At 42.2% G+C, this 14,014-nt stretch overlaps 1 long non-coding RNA gene across 1 annotated transcript; it reads left to right on the top strand.

Annotated features, from left to right (window-relative positions):
* LOC115046306 (uncharacterized) lies at nt 1-8,240 on the top strand. Its single transcript, XR_003840923.1, has 5 exons — nt 1-543; nt 5,861-6,851; nt 7,051-7,206; nt 7,531-7,623; nt 7,741-8,240. It is a non-coding gene; the product is annotated as an uncharacterized LOC115046306 (long non-coding RNA).
* The last annotated feature ends 5,774 nt before the right edge of the window (nt 8,241-14,014 follow it).

Genomic DNA, 14,014 nt, shown 5'->3' with positions numbered 1-14,014 from the left:
TCTGCCTTAAAGTCCCACAAGGGCTTCCTGACTAGGGGCCATATTTATAAAACTGCGTAGGATCATTACTAAAGCCCAGTTTATGGTCCTGCATTAAATCAACGCCGCACCTACGTACGGTAGAGAGGCTCGCCGGAGCCCCAGGAGCCTGAAGTGCACCTCCCAAAAAAATTTAACTACGTGTCGAGGCAATGCAGACAATGAGCGAGAGGGCTGTGATTGGTTTGCCTGGTAGCAACGCATCTCTGGTTCCGTATTTCCAGATTCTTCTTCTGCTGTTGCGATGTAGATGTTGTAAGGTACTTTCTTCGACATCCAACAACTCCAACTCCAGCAAGATTTTATCTCTCTCTCGGTCGCCATTGTTCACTGTGACTGGAAAAGTCGGCAAAAGTCGAAAGCTAAGGAAATAGTTGGAGACAACTATAACCATTCACGAAAGGAGCGCAACCTTCTACCTCTCTGGTGGTGAATTGCACCGTGACAAAATGGAGTGACGGAGAAGTTCGAAGAGTTCACACCGGCGTCACGGCAACGGCATAGGTATTGGCATTGATTTAATGTAGGACCATAGACCAGGCTAAAACGTGTATATGCGCCAGATAATATATCATATCATGCGTTAGAGCCATGTCATCTGAATGATTTAATTCAACAGCGTTATTTTGCATTGGACTGAGTAATTGTTTCTGAAACATCTCCTTAGAATCTAACTGAAAAATTCAAATCAAGATCCCGTCTCTATATTTAATCACCACCGTCTCTCCGTCATATTATTCACAGGAGGAGGAGAGGACGGCGTGGCATCTGCCTAGCATGTGTAAATATGATAATGTTTTCCTGTGATATTGTGATCACATAATCAAATGCCAATGAAATCCTAGGTGTGGAGAGAAAAAAAGCCATTAACAATCATTATACCATATATTTTTCTATTCTCAGTTTGTCAGCTTTACTTGATGTTTTTCATAACAAACCAGGCATAAAGAAAAGGGTAAGGCTCACACACATTTTTCGGGTGGGAGTTGGCATGAATTGAGCAGTGAGCCCTGTGCATAATGCTGCACCATGGCACTGCTGGCCTGGACTATGCCAATTGCAGGATTAGGAGGGAGAAGGACCATAACGACTTATTGGCCCATGATGATGACTGGTTTATGAGCTGTTTCAGATTCCGTAGAGCTGCTCTTGGATATATGTGCTGAATAGTGAAATGTACGACAACCCTGTGCAAACTGTGCATGTAAGAGAAATCAAATCAGATTTATTTGTATAGCGCCAAATCATAACAAAGTTACATCAAGGCACTTGACATATAGAGCAGGACTAGACCAAACGTTTTATAAAATTGAGAAGAATGGAATAGATAAAATAAAAAAAGTGTACATAAGAAATACAATATGAATATAACTATGAATATAGAATATGAAATACAAAATATTAAATGTTCAATTTACATAAGGGAGAAGTGAGAATGGTGTGTCTGGAGGGATGGGGGGGGGGGGGGGGGGGGGGGGGGGCAGATTATGTGGGCGGTTGTAAGTTCATTGTCCTGATGGCCTGGGGGAAGAAGCTCTTCCTCAGTCTCTCTGTTTTGGCAATGCAGGAGTGGAGTCTTTTGAAATTGTTTGTGGTTGGGGTGGTGAGCATCGTCCAGGATCTTCCAGGCTCTGGTGGTGATCTCTTGCAGGATGGGCAGTGCTGCCCTGGTGGTGCGTCCAGCACAGTAGATCACAGTGGAACCTCCGCGTTAGTGTTAGCTGCAACACTGGCAGTCTCGAAGCGTGTGAAGAAAGAGTTCAGCTCCTCCACTAGCGAAGGACCTGCAGCAGCCAGCGAGTCCTTGCGTCCTGTGTAATTAGTGATGTTCCAAAGTCCCTGCCACATGCATCTGCTGTCCTGATCGCCCAGTGAAGCTTCCACTCTGTTCTTGTACTGCCATTTAGCAGCCCTCACTTTCCTCCGGAGTTCATAGAACGCTGCTTTGTATGGGACCATGTCACCAGAGATTAGTCCTTCGTTGTAGGCAGTGGTTTGAGCCTTCAGAGCATCGCGGACAGTTCTCAAGCGAACTCCGGGGGTAGATAGAACGGTCGACATAGAATTGCCAGGTGTTCCAGGTAGGGCAAGCAGGAACGCGACAGGACTGAGATATTCCTTGGGTCACACCAGTTGATATTTGTCATGAAGCATACGTCTCCTCCCTTGCTTTTGCCAGAGGCCTTGGTCCTACCCATACGAAACACAGAGAAAGTTTCTGCAGGTAGAACGGCGTGGTCCGGCACCACGGGGGTCAGCCATGACTCGGTGAAACGAAGAACATTACAGTCCCGTATGGCCCTGATATTGTCCCTCTTGTTGTCCAGGGATTGGACATTTGCCAGCATGGCAGCGGTGGCCGGTGTGCTCTCGCTCGTAGCCTGTTATGGATTCCGGCCCAGTTCCCCCAGTGTTTTTTCCAACTTGTCATGTTTTTCTTTGGAGGGGGTAGGTCCGTTGTTGGAGTTTGCGTCCTGGAGGATTTCCATCGGCCAGGAAGAACAGTCGTATGTAATTCCCGGAAAAGTGAATGGCATTGACAATGCAATACTCAAGTGTGTTGTGGTTATACACGGTCAATGTGGGAGACGGTGTTGAAAAAGGGTAAGTGAAAATAACGTAGCACAAAAGGAAGCACAGTCTAAGGGAAGCAGTCACAATGGCAATTGGACACACCTGGGCCATCTTGAAAAAAAGAAGAATTAGTGATTCGTATTGGGCATGTTCATTGTTGGTCCAATTGACAAAAACAAAATAAATTTGTACAGTTATTTTGGGGGAATTTTGGGGTACAGAGGGATGATTTTGTCTAGATATTTGGTTTTTGTCCCCTGTGCCCACACCAAGAGCACTCCCTACTTTATCTCGTAAGTGATTGAGGAAGGAAAACACACAAACACAGAATTAGCCCATAAAAAAGGTGTTTTAGTGACTTACGACTTAAGTACTGCATTAAACTAAAATGTGTAACAAACAAGTGTTGCGAACAGGCTGGGAGACTGAAGTGCAAAGGTCAAACAGTCCTTTAATGCAGGATGAGCAGAGGTCAAACACAGATAGGTGGACCACAGGGCAACACTTCAGGTAGGGGCTAGGCAACAGCAAAGTCAAAAACAGTCTAAAACATAAGGCAAAGGTAATAAACAGGGCAAGGCAAACTACCATTACAAACGCAGCAGAGCTTGGAACTGAGAAACCTTGACAATCTGGCAGGGCAGGTATGGAAAACAAGGTGTATAGGTACTGAATGGATGATCAGTGATGGCAATCAGGTGTGGCTGAGAACTGGTGGAAAACTTAACAGGAAGTGGAAGTGAAACAAGGATGATACAGATTTTATCAAAATAAAACAGGAAGTGAATCAAGTCCAAAAAATGTCTGAATTTAGAGAGCATGACAGAAAGAAAGTTCTAGTTAAGTTTTGCAAAGATGATCAATCTGACAACTAAGGATATCTGTCCGGGGGGCGTCTCTTTAGCAATTTTCAAGACCAGGCTTAAAACTTTCCTGCATGACAGAGCTTATAATTAAAAAGTTAAAGTCCTCTACTCTTAAGCTATGCTGCTGTAGGCCTAGGCTACTGGGGGAAGGACTGAGCTTCTCTCTCTCTCTCTTTCTCTCTCTCCCTCTGTCTGTCTCTCCCTGTCACCCTCTCTCCCCCTCTCCCTTTTTCTCTCTCCCCCCTCTCGCTCGCTTTCCCTTCCTCCCCCCTTGCATGCAGTGATAAGAACCATCCTTCTTAAAAAACACAGTTTCTCCCAGTTCTATGCATTTATACAGTATTAACTAACCATGTTCTGCCAAAGTCTCTGTCTCTCCCAGTTCCTCTCCTCTCTCTCCCTGTCCTCATCCTGCAGGTGGTGACTCATCGCTATCCCATGTTCCTGCAACCCAATGCCTATCTCACTCTCTCTCTCTCTTTCTCCCACTCTCAACCCAACCGGTTGAGGCAGATGGCTGCCCCCCCTGAGCCTGGTTCTGCTCGAGGTTTCTGCCTCTTAAAGGAAGTTTTTCATTGCCACTGTCGCCAAGTGCTTGCTCATCGGGGGATCTGTTGGGTCTCTTTAAATAATTTTATAAAGAGGTGGTCTAGACCTGCTCTATATGTAAAGAGCCTTGATCTAACTTTGTTATGATTTGGTGCTATACAAATAAATCTGATTTGATTTGACATCTCTATACTAAAATCTTTACAGCAGATCCTAAGTTGTCAAACATTTTTAGATGTATCAATCAATTTGAAATCTCCCCATCAAATTCAATCTGATAAAATTCAGTATAGATGTTTTTATGATGATAGTAATTATAAAGAAAATGTGTAGTTGTCTGGAGAATGTGCTATTTCAGTTATTTTGTATATAGATGACTTTGAAATATGCAATTCCCTCGGTACCTCCAGAAAAAAAGCATAAAATCTGTGGGGTTTATTGGACATTGGGAAACTTACCTTATAGTTTTCACACATCATTGTCTAATATATATTTAGCTGCACTTATTCTTATTGAAGATGTTAAGTGCTATGGTTTTGAAAGTGTACTGAAGCCCTTAATAGATGATCTCATTATCTTACAACAAGAAGGACTGTTTATTGCCAATTTTGGGAAAACTGTGAAAGGGTTTGTTCATTGTGTGGTTGCAGACAATCTTGCAGCTCATGGTCTGGCAGGTTTTGTGGAAAAATGTCCAGGTAAATATGTGTACCAGTTTTGTACAGCAGAAGTTGTAGATATTCAAACAACAGAGGTCAAGTCTGAAGCATTCAGTCTGAACTAAGGAAATTAATACTTAAAGCTATTGAAGAAAATTCATTGGATTGTCATTTTGGTGTAAAAACAAAGTGTGTGCTCTCAGAATATCTGTCATATTTCAGTGTGAGAGTGTTTTTCCCTCAGACATAGCTCATGATCTGTTTGAATGAATTATTCCTGTTGAGATTAGATTATTTCCTTTATTGTCCCGCAATGGAGAAATTCACGAGATTGCTCTTTGTCTCACTGTGCTAATTTCTAAAAAATATTTTACATTAGTAAATATGAATGAAGCAATAACGACATTTCCATTTAAGTGGACTGATAAGTCAAACCGTCCCCATCTTGTGCCCCTCACCTACGCCAAAAAAAGAACCATTGTAGGGAACACACATTAAAAACGTCATTATCTGGAGCACTATCCCCAGTTGATACGCCAGTTTTGGCCCCTTGTTGCACTATGTACTTTTAAGATATGAATCAAAACATAGCTTTTTTTAAGAGAGTAATTCGTCATACAAACTGTTATAAAACACCCCCATATGGACACTGTGAACCTTGCAAAAAATGCATCCTACAATGGCTACAACCACAGGACTGGAATGGTGGTAGCCAATGGGTCGCTGGCTGGAATTCCAGTTTTCTGAAATAGTTCATATGATTGTTCTAAAGGAGACACTAATTTTCATCATCAAAAAATTGGATGCCTGGTACCTGGAGCATTATTGAGCTTATGACTTGGTCATATTGGCCACTAAACAACTACAGCTCGTTGGGGTGCAAGAACTGACCGATCCCTACCCTCTGGCTCACTACATGGTTAGCGGACGGCGCATTATCTCTCTTAAGAGATACATACATGCATAAGGTTGTGTATATGAATGACTGTAGGTTTGGAAATTTAGAATTTTTGAAAAATAGCTTTCTTTTTCAGTCTATTTAACTGTCAGAAAGAATATGTACATTTTGCCAAGAATGTCCAATTTTTTTCACCAGAATTATGAATTATGTTGTGGCCAATTATGTATTACAACTAATACTGTTATTTTTTCTTCTTTTTTTTTTTTTACTAGATACTTTTGGGTAGACTGAAATGATGGAGAGAGGGCCAGCTAAGCTGAGGGTCATCTTGAATCCTGATGACACCAGAAAGCCAGTTCTGCCTGGTGGAATTCCAGAGACAGTGGAAGAGCTTATCATTCAAGTGAGGAAAGTGTGTGGATTAAATGGCAATGTTAGACTGCAGTATCAAGACAGAGACTTTGGAGATGCGCAAGTGAACTTGACATCTACTGCTGAATTTGAAGATTTGGCAACTATTGAGGTCATTCCACTAACTAATGATAGCCAAACCATCCTTGTCTGTGATGATTTGGTGTCCATGGAAATTGATGACACAGAACTCCTGTCCTCACCCTCCAGCTCTGTCTCAACAAGAACACAGATGTGGCCAAGAGAATTTACCATACCAACATTCTCCTACGACAGTTGGAAAAGGGAAATGCGGTGTACAGCTCCTCCAAGAAACCACTGGCACGAAGTACTAAAACAATATCAGACATTTTGAGAAAGGTAGCTGAGATTTACAAGTACCAACCGTACCCAACAGACGTTGATTTTAGCGATGTAGTTGAAGCACTTATTAAGAAGCATTCCATGCCTCTTTGAGCCCAATGGTTTCTACATATGGAAACAGTGGCTGAAGACAAAAATGGGCAGCTATCGTACACAGTTGAAGGGCATTGGATGTGCTGATGTGCTAGCAAATTCGCTGAAATCCAAAGCTCCAGAGCATGCATTGCCTGCTAAAGAAGTCAAGAGACCTAAGAGAGGAGAAACCAACCACATTCCAACTGGAGAGACATGACATTCAAACTGGAGAGATTTCTGATAATTTGGAAGAGACTGTCACTTTTTACTGAAGTGAGGAAGCAAGACAATTGTGCAGTGATAAAGAACAAAATGGACAAGCCCTTTTCATTGTGAAGATAAGATATTGTGGCAAAGGAATTAGGAGTGAAAGAGATGAAAGACAGATGGCCTGGATTGTTCAAAGTGGATGAGGTAATTAAGCTTTTCATTCAATAGCAAGGTCAGTGAAGGCCTTTAAATTAAATGATATCAGTAGACATATCAAATGTTTGGGGGAAAATGCCAAAGCAGTCACAAAGATGTCACAAACAATCCTGCACCACTTTTTATTTTGATGCAATACACAATGTAATAACTTGCATACTGGTATGTGATATTTTGTGTTATACAGTTCAATGCTGAATTAATGAGGATCACTACTGTTGCACTTCAACCGCGATTCCTGGCTTCCTTGGACAAGCACCACAGCAAGCTGAATGAGATTATCAGGAACAAGGGAGGAGCTGTCAGAGAGAAGACCCGGGATGTACTGAAAGCCCTTGATCAGGTATGTACTTGCTCAATAATGCAAAACTCACCTTACACCACATAAATAGTAACATTGTAAATTGAATCAATAGTGTTCATGTGGCATATTGTCATCACATTTGATTGCGGAGATATATTACATGTGGGAAGAAATACACTGTATTTCTTTTGAGTTTGACAGGCATTTTTTTTACAAGTTTGCTCAAACCTTTGGGTGATTACTGTACAATTACTGAAAGTCTAAGTTTCCATTGATGCATTTTCATGTTTGCATCTTCAATCAAGTTTCACAATTTGACAGCATGATTTTGTATTGCTTGTTTATGTTTGCACTCTTACCCAGAGTCTGGATGTGAGCCTAAGCAGATAGTGTCTGTTGAAGTGCCTCATCATGTACCTGGGGGAAGGTGTACAGAAACTCATCAAGGAGATCCTGGTAAGAAGTTTTGCTGTTAATAACTTTAGCTTTAGACTATCCTAACTGAAGCATGTATGCAACTGTAATATTTGAAGTCGTTCAGAAATCAACGTTTGTCCTGTCCCCTTTCCCTAGTTTCCCCAAGTTGCAGCACAACTTTACATGGGTGAGGAACATTAAATTAAATGGCCCTTATCAAGCTGGCAGGATGTTCCATTTTTGGGGTGGGACACTGAATGATAGAGCCAAGGAAAATGACATGCAGTCTGAGTGTCAAGGGTTTCACAAAAGGAAGATGATTTGGATACAGCTGGTTGTTCTGTTTTTAATTGTGAAATCTGTTGTATGAATATTGTGGTACTGATATCACTGAAAATGTGTACAGTGCTAAATTCTGAATGATCAGTAAAAGCACAAGTAATGGTTTCTTTTTTTTTTCCCTTGAATTGTCTGTTCATAAATGCCTCCATAGAAACTGTGTTTATGGTTCAGTTTTTTTTTTGCTTTCCTTGCATTTGTAATTATTTGAATTATTTATAATTTTATTTAAGGATAGCAAAGTGTTAACACTGTTAGAAAACACTTAACAGTGTTTTGTAAAACACAATTTACTGGATGCTGATTTTATTTTTTATTTTAAAGGTGATTTTTATTTCAAAGTCATTAAAAATAAATGGTCTTTTGAAGAGAATTTTCCTCTTTTTAAGTTTTATCTAATGTGAATCAGTTTCTGATTTGTACTCTTACGGAATTAAATTGCGTTTATGGTGAATTCATTGTTTAAAGTAAAAAAAATATTTTATCTAATATTTTGTCTTCTGTCCAAAGAGAATATTGATTGTTAGAATAAAAAAAAATACTTTGTACTGAATCAGAATAATTTTAAGTTGAGAAAATTTTAAACAATTACATGTAACAGAATTACAGCAATTTAATTAGTTTATTCCAAAGTAAAATTTATCATTAGATTTAATGGAAAAAAAATAGGTTATCCAAATGGAAAAAATATAAAGTTTGTAATGAATGATGTTGGTATGAAAGCAATTTTCAAACTTAACAACCTTGCGACCTACCCTACATGCCCTAAACTATATCTAACTAGCCCAGTGAGCAGTCATAACAGCTAGGCTAGCGGCTAGTCCAACTCACCCAGCCATACAACCCATACTCCTGGAAAATGGACGATCACTGGACAATAAAATGGAACATGTACGACTGGTGAGGTCAGAGAATCAGACAGTGAGTAACTGCTTTGTGGTTGTTTTCACTGAAACATGGCTAAATGACAACATTCCTGACTCTGCCGTACAACTGGAGCAGCTAGCATGCTACTGAGCAGACAGGGCCCTCGTAAACGGAGGAAAGATTCGCAGTGGAGGAGTCTGTGTTTGCATCCGTGATGCGTGGCTCTGGGACGCTGTGGTGATATGTAAACACTGTTAACCACTGGCAGAGTGTATGGCCATAAGGTGCCGTCCTTTCTAACTGCCCAGGGAGTTTACTGTGATTTTGTTGGTGGCGGTCTACATCCCCTCCACCAACAACAGTGACAGAAATGTGGCACTTAAAGAACTGTATCACGTCATCAATGAACAACAGACAGCACACCCAGACGGTTTCACCATCCTTGCCAGAGATTTTAATCATGCTGATCTCAAGACTGTCCTCCCAAAATTTCACAAGCATGTTGATTTCCCAATAAGGGGGGCTAACACTTTGGACCTGGCCTAAACTATTCACAAAGGGGCATACAGAGCCATCCCCCTCCCCCACATCAGACTCTGACCACATCACTATTATGCTAATGCCAGTATACAGACAGAGAGTGAAAGTAACCAAACCTGTTCAGAAGCAGGTAAGAGTGCGGCATCAGGAGAGCAAAACTGGACTACACACACAAGATAGCCTCCCACTTCAAAGACAGCAGAGACTCACAGGGCCTATGGCAGGGAATTCAGGCCATCATGGACTACAAGCCCAAGCCACAGAGCTGCAAGAGCAACAGCTCTCTGCTAAATGACCTGAACAGCTTCTCCGCACGCTTTGAAGTACAGAACACACCCACAGAAGACTCCACCTCATCCTCACGAACAGACTCTGTGCCTGTCTGCCGCCGTGTGAAGAGGACACTCTCCACTATTAACACCTCCAAGGCAACAGGTCCAGACAACATCCCTGGTTGTGTACTGAAGGACTGTCCAGAGGAGCTCAAAGATGTCACGGACATCTTCAACACTTCTGAGACAAGCTGTTGTTCCATCATACCTGTGTGGAAGAAACCCACCCCATCCTGCCTCTACCACCCTGTGGCACTGACACCCATCACTATGAAGTGCTTTGAATGGCTAGTCATGTCACACATAAAATCCCCCCACCCCCCACCCTGGACCCCTTACAGTTTGCATACAGAACTGGAAAGGATGCAATCCCAGCCCTCACTCACCTCGACCAAAAAAAAAACAAAAAAAAAAACAAAAAAAAACTCATGTGAAAATGCTGTTCATAGACTTCAGCTCAGCATTCAACACCATTATACCACAGCAACTTATCTGCAAACTGCACAAACTGGCGCTCAGCACCTCCTTCTGCAATTGGCAGCTGGACTTCCTCAGTAAGAGGCCACAAACAGTACGTGTCAGCAACACCACCTCAAGCAGCATCACACTGAGTACAGCCCCCCAAGGCTTGATGCTCAGTCCCCTGCTCTTCACCCTGCTGACACATGACTGCACAACACTTACAGCGCCAATCACATAGTGAAGTTTGCAGACGACACAACCCTGGTGGGCCTCATCACCAAGGGTGATGAAACTTACTACAGGAAGGAGGTCAACCTTCTGACCATGTGGTGCAGAAGCAACAACCTCCTGCTGAATGTCAGTAAGACCAAGGAGGTTGTTGTTGACTTCCAAAGAGGCCACACCCAACACTGACCATTGATGGTGCTGCTGTGGGGAGAGTGAGCAGCACCTAATTCCTGGGGGTGCACATCAATGAGGAACTCTCCTGGACAAACACCACCACATCACCGGCGAAGAAAGCCCATCGGCGCCTCTGCTTCCTGTGCAAACTCAAGTGCCCCTATCATGAGCACATTCTACCAAGGTACCAATGAGAGCATCCGTTCCAGGTGCGTCACTGTGTGGAGCCGGAGCTCATTAGGGCCCCACTCCCTTCCCTGCAGGACATTTACACCACCTGGCTTACCCGCAAAGCAATCTATTGTGAGCGATGCAAGCCACCCTGCACACAATCTCTTCAGTCTCCTGCCCTCTGGGAGGAGGCACAGGAGCCTCAGTTTATTTTATTTTATACAAATAAAACCTGCTGCTAATTTTCTAATTCACACTTATTCATCTACTGCACACCTTTACTTTTAATTATTGTTTACTGTTACTTGTCACTTTAATTTTAAGAAATGTCTGTTTTTAGCAGTTTTACGTTTGTCTCTTTTTATTGTTGTGCCCTGCCACATGTGAAGAAAATGGCAATCAAGCTGACTTGCTCGGATCAACACACTTCTCCCCAGGCTCGACTCCTGAGAAAAAGTCCAACACAGAGTCCAGGATAAAGGACGCTGAATCCCATGTGTCACACAATATCTTGACAGGCAGTTTTTGTTGCAGGTGGAATTAGGATCAACCTTACCTGGACTAGCCTGTTCAGACTTGGGTTATGGGGCAGAGAACCCAGAGCTCCCATTAGGGAAGTTGGCAAAGTTAGAAGGCTGCCCCCCCCCCAGTTGGATCAGATCTGCAACCCTCTCCACTATGGCCATGTAATTGACCTTTGGTCAACAGATACTCGTTGGCCCACTTGGCAGCTTCAAGTGGGTTTGGTTTACGCTCATTGAGGTGATTTGCAATGCGGTCATGGATGATATTATTGAACTGTAACAAAACATCACATGTCATTCAGGGTCTTAACCCCCCCTGCATCACACCAATGGTTAAAACGGCTCACCAGCACTCACCACCTCAACATAGGTCTGCTTGTCCAATTTTCTCCAGTTCCTGAAACACAACCAGTAAGCTTCAGCACATAACTCGCCTTAACCGTAGCATACATCTACCTATCTGCTGGGGAGAACCTTAGGGGAAATCATGCTATGATTCAATGCAGTGTGGTCTGCATCAGACCAGCCTCTCTTATCTGCAAGACTCAAATAATGAAACCACCACATCAGGGTCTTTCTCATTAAACTTCGGTAATAATCGGGCCAAGTTGTCCTTGCGCTCCCTGCTAGAACCATCATTAGCACTGGCTCTTGGCATGGACATTGTCTCCAACGCAGTACGTGCCTCCCTGTCTTTCTGACACTCTCAAGCCTGAAACTCCAACCCTGTAACCCTCCCCACAACCAATCTTAACCAACACACACAAAAACCTGTTATCAACTCAGAGTGGTAAGTAGTTTATGAGTACCACAGATGAAGCCTTTTGAGAGCTGCCCCACATCAAACTTTATAGAAACCCCTGACTAGCCACTAACCTAGTCTTCAGTGAGTTAATAGCAGCTCTTCCACCCAAACAGTACCCTATTGGCAATGTTGAGTGGAGCCACCACTTACAGAACACCAAAAATAACAAATTAAATAAACAAGCATTATGCGCTTCTTCTCCTCAGGGGTTCACTTAGCTCGTGGTATCTAAACCACCTGCTTCAAAGGCAGCACACAAATAAACAATAACCAATTCTACTCACCATCCAGCTAAGGACCATAACCTGTAACCAGTTCAGAAACAAGGAAGGATGCTCACCATCAATCCTCCCACAGCACTCCCTGCAAGCCAAACAAAAAAAATAAATAAATAAATAAATAAATAAAAATCTAAGAAAGCCACAGGCCAACTCAACTCCTAACAAAATGTAACAACCAAAGAGCAATGCTAACAATTAACCAGTTAAGCAAACACTACGTGTCTTCCAACAATAACCCTAACCTGAACCTAACCCTTACCAGACGAACCCCAAATTTGTTATGACCACTTGGCTCAAAGCCGACCACAACAAAGAGGAAGACCACGCAGTTCAGTAACTGATATTTAAGGATGTTTACTCAGATAACAATATCAAGGGCCCTAACATAAAGAAACTAAAGGCACAACAAAACAGAGAGTCAGTCTTGGCCTGGCACCAAAGTAGGGAGAGAGAGTGTGAGCATGCCTCCTTCCTCCTTTTAAAGACTTTCAGGGTAATCAGGCACAATCAACACCACCTGGTGAGGTGACTTGAAGACCTGGAAGGCAAACATGGTAGAAAACATGCTCCAGCGAGGGAAACAGCACCTCCCCCACCACACAGAAGAAGGACACCTTTCCCCAGGATACCAGAAGTTTGTCACATTATATATTACAACATTGGTCATTAGGGACCAGTAAAGTTACTGATCGATTGGTCTATTATTAAACAAATATGAAATATATTGGGATTGTGAAATGTCTGCTCAGACCACATCAGCTCAGTCTTACTTTAGCATCTCACGAATAATCTATTCCACTGCAAACAAGAAAATGTCCAGTCTCTATAGAAAAGAAGGGATATAATAGCAATCAGCAAAACAATAGTGTTCAGTGTGTTCAGTGATTTAAAAAATTACCCCACAGTAGCTACTGGGTCATGGATTATTCAAGAGGAGGACGCTTCATTCATTGTACAGAGAGAAGAATGATGGCTTACCAATAGCCAACGGGTTAGCCATGCTTGTGTAACAGTTGTGACCGACTATCTACCTGGTGTTCATTCATCTTCTGCTGCTTATCTGAATCTGGGTCACGGGGGGTGCTGGAGCCAATCCCAACTCACACTGGGCGAGGGTTCCTTGACAGTTCAGCAGTCTATCACAGGCCCTCTTTGGGATTAATAGTAAGGTGTAAGGTTTTGTCTTCTTCAATTTGATAATGTATTTTACATAACATAAAAAAACTTTAATGTTTATTTTCATGAATTTACTTTGGAAAAAAATATTAAGAAAATGAAAAAAAAAATTCTAGTGAAGCAGACATTGAAAATATATTCATATATTCATCAGATCATTTGCAGTAATGGAGTGTTAATTAAGAAAGTCCTTATAATCCTTATAATCCTTATAATCTAATCTTGTAATTAATATTTGAATCCATGTGGGGGCAATATCTGTCTGTGCTGAAGAACAGAACCAACTGTCCATTGACCAAGTGATCGTTCTTTACAAAGAGATGGGGAGAAATTCATACAGCATAATTATTTCAGTGTCATATCTGTTAGATTGAGGTGTTCCTTTCACTTGTCCTGTACTGTCAGATGTGATACACCCTGGATAAGGACGCCGCATTGTCTGGACATGTTAGAGAAATGGGTCACAGACCAGGACTAATCAAAGTCCTTGTACCACGAGAGAGTTTCATCATGTCTGTTTCATCACGACAC

This window comes from Echeneis naucrates, chromosome 7 (assembly GCF_900963305.1).
Source record: "Echeneis naucrates chromosome 7, fEcheNa1.1, whole genome shotgun sequence".
NCBI lineage: Eukaryota > Metazoa > Chordata > Actinopteri > Carangiformes > Echeneidae > Echeneis > Echeneis naucrates.
Note: the sequence above shows the minus strand (reverse complement) of the source record. Positions and strands in the feature narration are given on the sequence as shown.